Source organism: Lissotriton helveticus, chromosome 9 (genome assembly GCF_964261635.1).
Source record: "Lissotriton helveticus chromosome 9, aLisHel1.1, whole genome shotgun sequence".
NCBI classification, from domain to species: Eukaryota; Metazoa; Chordata; class Amphibia; order Caudata; family Salamandridae; genus Lissotriton; species Lissotriton helveticus.
In genome coordinates, this window is record NC_136070.1 from 2,564,866 (window position 1) to 2,575,817 (window position 10,952).

The following is a 10,952-nucleotide window of genomic DNA, read 5'->3' on the forward strand; positions in this document are numbered from 1 at the left end:
GTGAGTCCTCTGTGCAAGAATGAAGGTTGAGTGCAGAGAATGGTGCGAGTCCTCTCTGTGCAAGAATGAAGGTTGAGTGCAGAGAATGGAGAGTCCTCTGTGCAAGAATGAAGGTTGAGTGCAGAGAATGGTGAGTCGTCTCTGTGCAAGAATGAAGGTTGAGTGCAGAGAATGGTGAGTCCTCTGTGCAAGAATGAAGGTTGAGTGCAGAGAATGGTGAGTCGTCTCTGTGCAAGAATGAAGGTTGAGTGCAGAGAATGGTGAGAGTCCTCTGTGCAAGAATGAAGGTTGAGTGCAGAGAATGGTGCGAGTCCTCTCTGTGCAAGAATGAAGGTTGAGTGCAGAGAATGGTGAGTCCTCTCTGTGCAAGAATGAAGGTTGAGTGCAGAGAATGGTGAGTCCTCTGTGCAAGAATGAAGGTTGAGTGCAGAGAATGGTGAGTCCTCTCTGTGCAAGAATGAAGGTTGAGTGCAGAGAATGGTGAGTCCTCTGTGCAAGAATGAAGGTTGAGTGCAGAGAATGGTGAGTCCTCTCTGTGCAAGAATGAAGGTTGAGTGCAGAGAATGGTGCGAGTCCTCTCTGTGCAAGAATGAAGGTTGAGTGCAGAGAATGGTGAGTCCTCTGTGCAAGAATGAAGGTTGAGTGCAGAGAATGGTGCGAGTCCTCTCTGTGCAAGAATGAAGGTTGAGTGCAGAGAATGGTGCGAGTCCTCTCTGTGCAAGAATCAGGTTGAGTGCAGAGAATGGTGCGAGTCCTCTCTGTGCAAGAATGAAGGTTGAGTGCAGAGAATGGTGCGAGTCCTCTATGTGCAAGAATGAAGGTTGAGTGCAGAGAATGGTGCGAGTCCTCTCTGTGCAAGAATGGTGAGTCCTCTCTGTGCAAGAATGAAGGTTGAGTGCAGAGAGAATGGTGCGAGTCCTCTCTGTGCAAGAATGAAGGTTGAGTGCAGAGAATGGTGCAAGTCCTCTCTGTGCAAGAATGAAGGTTGAATGCAGAGAATGGTGAGTCCTCTCTGTGCAAGAATGAAGGTTGAGTGCAGAGAATGGTTAGTCCTCTCTGTGCAAGAATGAAGGTTGAGTGCAGAGAATGGTGAGAGTCCTCTCTGTGCAAGAATGAAGGTTGTGTGCAGAGAATGGGGAGTCCTCTCTGTGCAAGAATGAAGGTTGAGTGCAGAGAGAATGGTGCGAGTCCTCTCTGTGCAAGAATGAAGGTTGAGTGCAGAGAATGGTGCGAGTCCTCTCTGTGCAAGAATGAAGGTTGAGTGCAGAGAATGGTGCGAGTCTTCTCTGTGCAAGAATGAAGGTTGTGTGCAGAGAATGGGGAGTCCTCTCTGTGCAAGAATGAAGGTTGAGTGCAGAGAGAATGGTGCTAGTCCTCTCTGTGCAAGAATGAAGGTTGAGTGCAGAGAATGGTGCGAGTCCTCTCTGTGCAAGAATGAAGGTTGAGTGCAGAGAATGGGGAGTCCTCTCTGTGCAAGAATGAAGGTTGAGTACAGAGAATGGTGAGTACTCTCTGTGCAAGAATGACTGTTGATAAGTGTGAATGCAGGGTGAAAGTGTGTCAATGCATGGGGATTGATGTGAGTTCCGTGCAGAATGAAAACTGTGAGTACAGGATGAGATGTTGCTCTGTCTAAGGTTAGATGTGCCGATGTTACTTCCTGGCTGCTTTCAAAGATCGGATAGGGTTATACCTGAGTTTGTGGACAGTTGAAATGACGCAAATAGAACTTTACCGCTTCCAAGATTAGCATCTCGACCATAGCTGTGATCATGCAGAAACTATTTCATAGATTGAAATATGGAGTGGAAGTGTGTTGCGGTGTTCACTGAGGGTAAAAGCCTGTCTTCCAGTGAGGAGGCATTATGTGCTCTGTTTCCATGAGGGAGCCCACCAGGGTCTGCTTAAAAGGGTCCCCCGTGTGAACATATGTAGAGATTGAACCTGTATGAAATCTTCCAAGTAGACCACACAAGATACCCAAAGATTTACGAAAACAGAGGGGTTGAGATGTAGGAACTGCATCCTTCACTCCCAGTGATTTCACAACAGGGCAAAATGTGTGACTATCCTGTAGGAATGCAATTACAATTCAAAGTAACTAATGTGCAGTCTATAAACTAATCCGTATCTGATATTGTTAGTAGAACTATAAACCTTTCTCTTTTTAATGCAGGTGGAATCAATGAAGCCTTTACACTCAACCGGAGCAACAACACAGGTCAGTTTTCACTTACTGTATTTATTTTATTTAGTTAGTTTTGTATAGCACGAACATGACCCTTGGGTATCAGAGCGCTTCACAGATAAAAATGCAATAGGTAGGTTAGGGATACATCTTGCATAGAATAACCATTTAGAGAATGAGGTAGGTAGGTATAAAGTTATGTAGTAAACCGTATCATTCTGATAAAAGGTAGGTTAGGTATACGATTTAAAAGCATTATAGCATAAAAATGTACAATGGCTAGGTATATTAAGCTACTACTTGACATCGGCATGTGCATCGTGCATCCATATTCCAATATAATTTCAGCCAGTGTCTGTCTTCAGTGTTATCATACATGTTCTTTTTGCCTACTGTACTGTAAAATGTAGTATAATCACAATAGATCCAAATTGTCTTTATCTGTGAATTTTTCATTCAGATTCTGGGTAAGCATAGCGCCTCTAGGTTATCCCCAGTACAATTAGTGATTTTCTATTTACTTCCATTTGTTCTGCTTTGCCACAACTATGTCGCGGTGGCGGTGATGTCCCTTCTTGCCTAAGTGAGGAATTTACTCATTAGGAAAATCTTAGCTTCTCTCTTGAATGTTGCCGTGTTAGTAATTTTCCTAACATTAGGAGGGAGTGACTTCCAGATTCTAGGGGCTGCTCCTGAGAAAGCTCTGTCGTATGCTTTCTTTTCCCGGAAGATGGGAGGTCTCAGCAGCAGTTCCTTGGCACTCCTGGCCGGTCTGTCTCCTCCAGATAGCTCTATCTTCTGAGCCAGGTATCTTGGCGTTTTGTAATAAGCGCTTTGTGGGTAATACATGCCATTTTAAGTTGGATTCTTGCTTCGTATGGTAGCCAGTTTAGTGATTTCAGGTGTAGACGGGTTATGATCGAATTTCCTCGATCCGGTGATGAGCCTTGCAGCTGAATTGAGACATGCTTTTTGTGGTGCTATAAAAAATTTTGGAAGACCTGCTAAGGTTGTACATCCATATTCAATCCATGAGAAAACTAAGGATTGAACTGCCATTTTGAGATCCGCCGCAGAAATGAATGGTTTCACTTTCCTAATGTAGTTCAAGTGAAAGCGGGCATTTTTTGCCATTGATTTGATATGGGCTCTCATGTCAAGGTTTTGATCTAATGTGATTCCTAACGATTCCGCTGAGTCCACTAGAGTAGGAGTGCAGTTTAGTGCTGTGATCAATTTAGACCATTCTTTCACTTACGTGTCGTTCTTTGGTGGAGAAATTAAAAGGAACTCCGTTTTTTGTGCATTTAGCTTCAGATGATTTCTGGTCAACCAGTTTAATGACATTTTCCAGGCCTCATTCATTGACATGATATCTTCCAGACATGCAATCTTGATGTATATCTGCGTGTCGTCTGCGTACATATGATAAGATATGTTTGCGTCTTTAAGAATTTCTGTCAGAGGTTCGTCATACAGGTTGAAGAGTGAAGGAGATAGTGTAGATCCTTGAGGGACTCCGATCAAATTAGGACATGATGGGGATGGTGTCTGGTTGATCAAAAACCTTTGAGTTCTATTCTGAAGGAAGGATTCAAACCATTTCAGCACATTTCCCGATATTACCATCCTGTTATGAAGCCTGCTTAGTAATTTTTCATGATTTACCGTGTCGAATGCAGAGGACAGTTCCAGAAGGACTAGTAGACCTGTTTTCTTCTGATCTAGGGCCTGTAATGCATCGTCGACAAAATGTAGGATTGCTGTTTCTGTGCTGTGGCCTGTTCTAAACCCGGATTGGCTGTCTAGCAGTGTGAAATTATCGATGTGGTGGGTCAGTTGGTTTTGTACACATTTCTCGATTAATTAAACCTTAGATTCTTTGAAAAATTTCCTTTTCTAAAAGAACCCTCTGAATACCAAAGGTGAGTGCTATTTGGGGTCTGAGCAACGGAAACAGTTTCAAACTACTGAGCCGAGTCTTTATATATTTTGAAGTTGGCTCCCAGAGCTCTAATTGAGTCACTGGAACTGGCTTGACTAATCTTTCAACTCTGGCAAGAAGCTGCTGGTGCAAGGACAGCTCGTGAATCTTCTGCCTCAGAACTCCTTTGAAAGGAACTGAAAGAGGACGACCGACGGTTTAACAAAACAAATTCACTAAACTACACTTTCTCTGGAGAAATCGTGGACTGAGCACCAAGCACTGCTACAACAGTAATGGGCTGGCGGTGTCCCGGTCCGGGGCTGGCGGTGTCCGGGGCTGGCAGTGTCCGGGGCTGGCGGTGTCCGGGTGGTCGGAATTGCAGACCCTCTGTAGCGTGTGTTCAGCATTGTGTTCCTTTTTAACACTGACGTGCACTTTTGAGACATTCCCTGACATGCATTGAAAAGGACATCTCTTGCGTAAACCCATGCTTGGCTTACTGACTTCGACGTGACCACGCCCCCTTTACCTAGTGATTGCTCTTCATGCTTCGTGAAGCTACGGGAGCCTTGCGTCCCGAATTTCTTTCCTGCTCCTGATTCCTGTTTGTCGTTCTACAGAGAACTTCCTGCCTTGTTTCCTATTCCCGATTTCTCCTGTTTCCCTGTTCCCTGCCTCTCTTGTTCCTGGATTGTTTCTTCATTTCTCGCGCCCTCTCCCTCTCGCGAGGGGTGGTTGTTTTCCGTGCCTCGACCTCTACCTTACACTCCCGGGTGACGCCTCACCCTGACTTTACCCGATATTTCATGGTGATTGGGTGCAAGTCGTCTCATCGTGTTTGTTCTGTTGGGGGAGCCTGTTCCGCTCCGTCTTCTGGGTAAGAGCCGGACAGCGCTTTCATTTCCCCTTCTGTCTCTTGTGAGCCCGTACCACCTCGTCTTTAGTTTAGATTTGGACGGAGATTGTTTTATTGTTAGGTGGAAGCCCGTTCCGCTCTGTCTTAAGCTTATGAGCCGGACGAGGTTTTCTCCTCCTGTGTAGTGTTTTTCCCGCTCTGTCTTAAGTTTGAGCCGGTAGGAATACCACTGATAGTGAGTGTTTGCTCCGCTTAAGTTCTCCTTGAGGCCGGGTGAAACTCCTATCCTACCCACGTCTTTTTTTGTTACCTCTTGTATTTGTTGGTCCTTTGCTGCTGTCGGGCTATCTATCCTCCCGGCGTTTCTCATCATTGGAGTTTCCTGGTGCTACTTCATTCATGGAATTGTCGGGTAAGTGGAACTTCATGTTGAACACATGTATATAGTCTTTTTGTTTTGCTTTATGGTGCGTTAGAAGCACTGTGTATTTCGTAAGAGCATGCCAGGGAATATCGTCATTCAATCCTACTATGTGGCTTTCAAGACTGTATACCCACTTCTGTTCCCGCAATGTTAGGGCTCTGTTTTTTTCCCCACCAGCCATGTTATACTGTAGTTTTTCAATAATGGACCATCTCAAGTCTTCCGTAGTATGTCCCATTTCAAGGAAGTGGGCAGTCAGCCTCGTATTAGATCTCCCACATCTGATGGTGCTCCGGTGCTCCATTATCCGAGTTTTAACTTTTCGGCTGGTCATCCCAACATATTGCTTCATGCATGGACATGTAAACAGGTAGATGACCCACTCTGAATTACAATTTGTGTGGGTTCTCTGTTCCCAAAGGTAGGTTAAGCCAATGTCAATGATGTTTGTGTTTGTCATGTTGAAACACTGCAAGATCCACAGCGTGAGTGTCCAATGACCGGAGGTAAAAGAGTAGGTGTCATCCTTCCACCCCCTCGATTGACCCTGGGTCTAGTATGGACTAAGTCCTTCAGGGTTTTGGCTTTGTTTAAATGAGAATAGAGACTTTTCCACACTCAGCCCATTCGAGTTCAGAATCCTCCAGTTTTTGAGAACCAAGCGTTAAATCTGTTGGGAAGCAGTGTTAAATGTAGAAACGAAAACAGGTTTCTTGGACACTAGTCTAATAGTCTTGGACAGAAGTACGTCACGGTTGACATTAGTCGCTCTCTTTCTTGCCCTCCTGATCACCCGAGTAGGATACCCCCTCCTAGCCAGTAAGGAAGCCTCCTCCGTAAAGTCAGACTTGGCAGAAGAGTTCCGACGTACTCGAAAAAACTGTCATACCGGTAAATTTTCCCTGAGGGATTTCGGGTGAAAGCTGTCAAAGGCTAGCAAAGAGTTTGTCTGTGGGGTTATGAAAAACTCTTGTATGAAGTACCCCCTCTCTAGGTTGAAACAAAATATCCAGGAAAGGTAACCCAGTTTTCGTGACAGTGGACGTAAAGTGGAGTAAAGGATTTCTCATATTCAGCCACTCTAAAAACAGGTGAACAGAACTCTCATCCCCTTCCAAATATCCAAAACATTGTCAATATAACGACGCCAGAGTCTTATGTGGGAAGACCACGGGCAAGTGATGTCATAAATCATAGCTGTCTCAAAGGCTCCAACATAAAGCCCTGCCAGGCTCGGGGTAAAGACACTCCCCATGGAGGTACCATGGGTCTGAAGGTACAAGGTCCCATCATATTCAAAATAATTCTTAGTCGGGGCTATTTCAGCCAAATTCAAAATGAAAGCCCTGGCGTTTGGTAGGGCCAGTCCTCTGCAAACAGGATGTCCTCCAGGACTCTGAGTTTCTCTTTGCGGAATATTCGTATATAAGGCCTCTATCTAGGCCTATGAGAAACTCAGTCCCAGGGTCAAAGGGTAGGTCATTCAGATGTTGTAAAATATCTAGGGTGTCCCTCAGATAAGCCAGTGGTTTCTTAACCAGCAGTTTCAGGTAAAAGTCACAAAATTAAGATAAAGGTTCCAGAAGGGAACCCATCCCTGACACAATCGGCCTCCCGAGGGGCGGTCTAACCGGCTTATGAATTTTAGGGGAGAATGTAAAAATAAGGAGTTCTCTGCTGTTTATTCACCAGAAACTCAGCTTCAGGATCAGAGATGCAGTCATTGGATCGAGCCTCCTTGGCCAGGGAGATGATTTCTTTAGTTATTTCAGCTGTTGGTAGCACTTTACTCACTCATTTATGAGTACTGTTTATGTTGTTTGTTTACCCCTCCCCTATGCTCCATCCTGTGTGGCTACGCCAGGGTGTTTTGTAAGCAGACCCGATGATGAAGCATGTCACACGCAGACTTGTGTGTGAGTGAGGGCAGTTTTACTAACATACTTTATGCCCCTGCAAGCTTTTTCAGATTCGGTTTTCCTCTCTACCCCTCTTGGTGTGAATTTGTTCTGTGATGCCGCCATACCATATAGTCTTAAGTGCATTATAACTTTGCGGTAAATGCTAACTTTAAAAGGCTGCACAGAAACCGGTTGTGTTTGGTGTCAAACACCTTGGAATCATACCTACACACCAGTAACTGGTATGGGAGGTAAGATTCCACCCTCCTAGAGGGAGAAATATGACAACACAGGTACACCCGGTACCAGCTTTTCCGACCCTGGCATCACAAGATGGATGCTGCCAGCCACAGACACGAGTCTGCCCTCCTGCTGCTGGACGAAACTACGGCAGTGGAGGCTGGACAATAGCTTTCTTGTCACAGGGAGGTGTAACCACCTCCCAGACAGGCTTTAGTGTTTTGGGGCTGGGTGGGTGCACTCCAAGAGTGCTTTGTCTGTTCTGGGGGCACATTTGGTGTCCCTGTGCATAGTCTGGCTCAAATTGGTTGCATGGGCTATCATTCCCTGGAAAAAGGACATGGGTGTAGCCACCCCTCTGTCCTGACCCTCCCATAGGTGGGTACCCAGAGTTTGTCCCACCCCTTTCGTGGGTATAAATTAGGAACGCTTGACTACAGGACTTTAGATTTACCTGGCCGAAACGCTGCTACAGAAACCAAGTACTTCGACGATCTACACTGCGCTAGATGACTGAAGAATCTCCCTTGGAGTAAAGGAGTGCTAAGCAGGCACCAAAGACGCATCTGACTGGTTTGCAACTCCAAAGCTCCTGAGGACTCCGCAGAGTTTTGCAACACAGGAGGTGGGTTTCCAAGCGTCCCCAAAGTCGACTAGTGTGCTCAGCACACCTGAGACCCGTATCTCTCGTTGGGACCGTGCAACCCGAACCCCTGGGCATTGTGTATATTTGCAGAAGCATCTGCTTTCTAGTGACCCCTGAAGCTGTGCTTTGGCTACTCATAGTCCAGACCCCGAGCAGTGATTCCACCAAAGATTACCGGCCGACACTCCACGAGTGTTCCGTGGGCTGGTGTTCTGTGATTGCTCTCGAGGTCCCTTTGCAATCCCTGGTCCATCGACCTGTGGGTCCCTGTGAAGGGAACTTTAACTTTCAACAGGCTTTCCTGGTTGCTCCAGACGTGCTCGGACTCTCCATTGCTTGGGAAGTCCCCAGGACCTTTTTGGTCCTCACCGAAGCATCTTTTCTCTGACGGCGTGGGTTGCAGTTGCCAAGGCTTCTTGGTGTTCAATTCGGACACTGACCCCCCCAGCGCTCTACATTCTTCATGGGACAGCTTGCCTGCAGACTTTGGTCATCGTCGATGTCTCCCGGTCCCCGTGGCTGCAGAGTAAAGCTTCACCTTTTCTCACCTGAAACACCCGACATCGGTGGGCATTCGTCTATCTTGCCCCTGGTCACTGGCAAGTGACCCAGACTCTGTCAACTCTGCTTTCAGGTTCTTCTCAGCTCCGATCCAGGCTTGGATCACACTGGAAACTTTTCCTCTTCACGGCGGCAGCACTTTGCAGCAACTCGCCATTGAAAATGATGAAGATTCCCGACACCATTTGACACCTATGCACCCGGCTTCCCTGGGTTAGGTAACACGAGTACTCTGGTGCTCACATGGGTGCTGGCCTTAGAACCTTCTAAGTCTGAAAGGGTTTGCTCAAAGTCTTCTCCTAAGTGTCCTTATTTTTAAAATTCCAACCGCGACTTTCCCATCGGATTAAACGGTGCTCGCGGCTGTGTTCTCACACTGCCCGTGCCCCCCGTGGGTCCCCCTGTGTCACTACCATGGGTGGTTCCTTGGGGTCCCAGCGATTCTATGTGCTCTAGGCCTTGTGTCTAGTCAAGTCGTGGTTGTTATACCACTTTCTTAGTATATGGTTCGGTCTCCCGCTGGAGCCCGCTGTGTATTGTGCTATTTACTGTCGGTCTAGTACTGTGATAGTGTGTGCCTTGTTCTCTAATCTCATAAAGAGGTTAGTAGTGTTTAGTAATAAATACATATATTTTATATATACCTTATGTGGTTATCCTTTCATTTGGTCTTCAGGAGGTTATAGACTGGTAAAACAAGCTGCTTTACATTCCTTCGAGACTTACCCTGAAGGCTGCTCTCCAAATCTACCACTAGGATAGCTTTCAATAACGGTTGTCTTCGACCTAATCATCAATAAGGGTCGTTTGGGCTGGTGCAAGGTGTGCACTATAACTAGTGGTCAGCATATACCAGGCCAACTTCTCACAGCATAATATTACGTTACTGTTTTTTTCTTTTGAGCACTTACCCAATTTTAGCTGTAGCTAATGCCTTTTGTCTATGTATTTGTTTTTAATGAGAAAAATGATTCTCGCGGTAACTTCTTATATAGTGTTTTTCTTTTCTTCTTCAGGAATCTTTACTGGTGACTGGAATATCGGTAGTACTTCAGTCATTTCAACTCTGTCTGGTAAGTATTCGTTTAAAACCTAAAACTATCACTTAAATGTTATGTGGTGAGTGTTTTCTATCTCTTATCTAGCCTAGGCACACTCCTGAACGGAGTTACTGACTCAAATGCATATACCGATACCAGCCTTCTATTTACTTACAGAATTCCAAACAACGAGCGCGCCAAGGACCCTCCATGCTGCTCCCAGCGCTCAATCACGAGCACCAGTTATCTCAACTCTCAAGCTATGTTATGGCAAATTCAGCTTTGCACTTGAAATCAAGTTCCCTGTGAGCGCACTCCTCAATTGAAGTGCGTGCGTGAAGGAATTTCTGTCACTGGACTGCACAACGACAAAACACTGCTCCAAACGACTTCAATGACTGTCCTGGGCACACCAGGGCCTCTCTGCAAAATTATTCTGCTTAGTATCGGAACACGAGTTCCCAAGACACCGTCTCTTCAGACATTCGCATACGGATCAATACTACTCTTGCCTGCTCATGAACGGAACGCTTCTCCCAGACTCCCAGGTCATCGCTATGGTGCATTATGCGGTAAAACAAATCTCAAGGAATTGTCACTTACTCAAAAAAAGTTGCATATAAAGAGTAGTGAATTAAAACGATAGGATTTCATACCACCCTGAAATTGCTATTGGGTGTGAACCTGGAAGAGCAAACACGCAGTATAGCATTACTGGCAATCCCGTGCTACGATAGTGTGGATCAACAATCAGGAAAGTAGGGTGAGATGAGGCAAATTATTTTTTAAAATCGCTTTATGAATGAATAATCGTTTATTATATAACATTACTAAAATATCCACTACAATAAAATCTCTTTACACCTGGCTGGGAGCAAGGTTACTACTGGTCTTTGGGTGTATGCAAAAACGATAACCAAATCAGGGATGCCTAACTCACGTTAAGTTAAAACCCGCCCTGCTTATAAGAGGCGAGACACAACATGCAGCCTTCGGAGATGGGCTGGAGAAAAGGAACTCTCGAATCTGCCACACAGATGTCAAACATATTTCAGGTAAAGCACTTCCTCGCCAGGGCGGGTAACCTCAGTCACGCCAGTGTAAGTGACGGGTTAACAGGTGACGCCATCTCACTGGGACATTACCCCGTATTGGAATTCCCATCAACA

At 45.7% G+C, this 10,952-nt stretch overlaps 1 long non-coding RNA gene across 1 annotated transcript; it reads left to right on the plus strand.

The window, feature by feature from the left end:
• The first annotated feature begins 2,173 nt into the window (after nt 1-2,173).
• LOC144780837 (uncharacterized) lies at nt 2,174-10,343 on the plus strand. Its single transcript, XR_013600786.1, has 3 exons — nt 2,174-2,221; nt 9,760-9,816; nt 9,961-10,343. It is a non-coding gene; the product is annotated as an uncharacterized LOC144780837 (long non-coding RNA).
• The last annotated feature ends 609 nt before the right edge of the window (nt 10,344-10,952 follow it).